Here is a 613-nt window from a genome sequence, read left to right as displayed (position 1 = left end):
ACACACACACACACACACACACACACACACACACACCACATTTTCTTTATCCATTCATCTGTCAATGGAAACACAGGTTGATTTCATATCTTGGCTATTGTGAATAATGCTGCCATGGACAAGGGGGTGCAGGTATACCTCTGATGTGCTGATTTCCTTTACTGTGGAGAAATACTCAGTAGTGGGATTGCTGGATTGTATAGTAGTTCTATTTTTAATTTTTTGAGAAACCTCCATACTGTTTTCCATAATGACTGTATTAATTTACATTACCACCAACAGCGTATAATAGTTCCATCTTTTCCACATCCTCACCAGCATCCGTCATTTTTTGTCTTTTTGGTAAAGCCATTCTAATGGCTGGGATCTGTTACTGGAGAATTATTGTGCTAATTTCTATCTTTCATATCTCTCCTAATGTACTCATGTTTCCCTCTACCTCCTTGGACAATAAAATACAGGTATAATAACTTTTAAAGTAACTTTATGTACTAATTCTATCATTAGATCTTTTATAAAACTGTCTCTGTTGATTTTTTTTTTTTTACTTTCTGCTAGATTGTAGCTTCCTGTTTCTTTGTATGCCTAGTAATTTTTTCTTGAATACCAGACC

General features: G+C 35.1%; 1 protein-coding gene across 1 annotated transcript in view; it reads left to right on the top strand.

Moving 5' to 3' along the window:
• Positions 1–613, top strand: part of SMCO2 (single-pass membrane protein with coiled-coil domains 2) — a 25919-nt gene that overhangs the window by 7262 nt on the left and 18044 nt on the right. The gene's annotated exons all lie outside the window — the stretch shown is intronic.

This window comes from Propithecus coquereli, unplaced genomic scaffold (assembly GCF_000956105.1).
Source record: "Propithecus coquereli isolate 6110/MARCELLA unplaced genomic scaffold, Pcoq_1.0 Scaffold16, whole genome shotgun sequence".
NCBI lineage: Eukaryota > Metazoa > Chordata > Mammalia > Primates > Indriidae > Propithecus > Propithecus coquereli.
The sequence above is the reverse complement of the archived record's forward strand: the minus strand, read 5'-3'. Positions and strand labels throughout refer to the sequence as shown.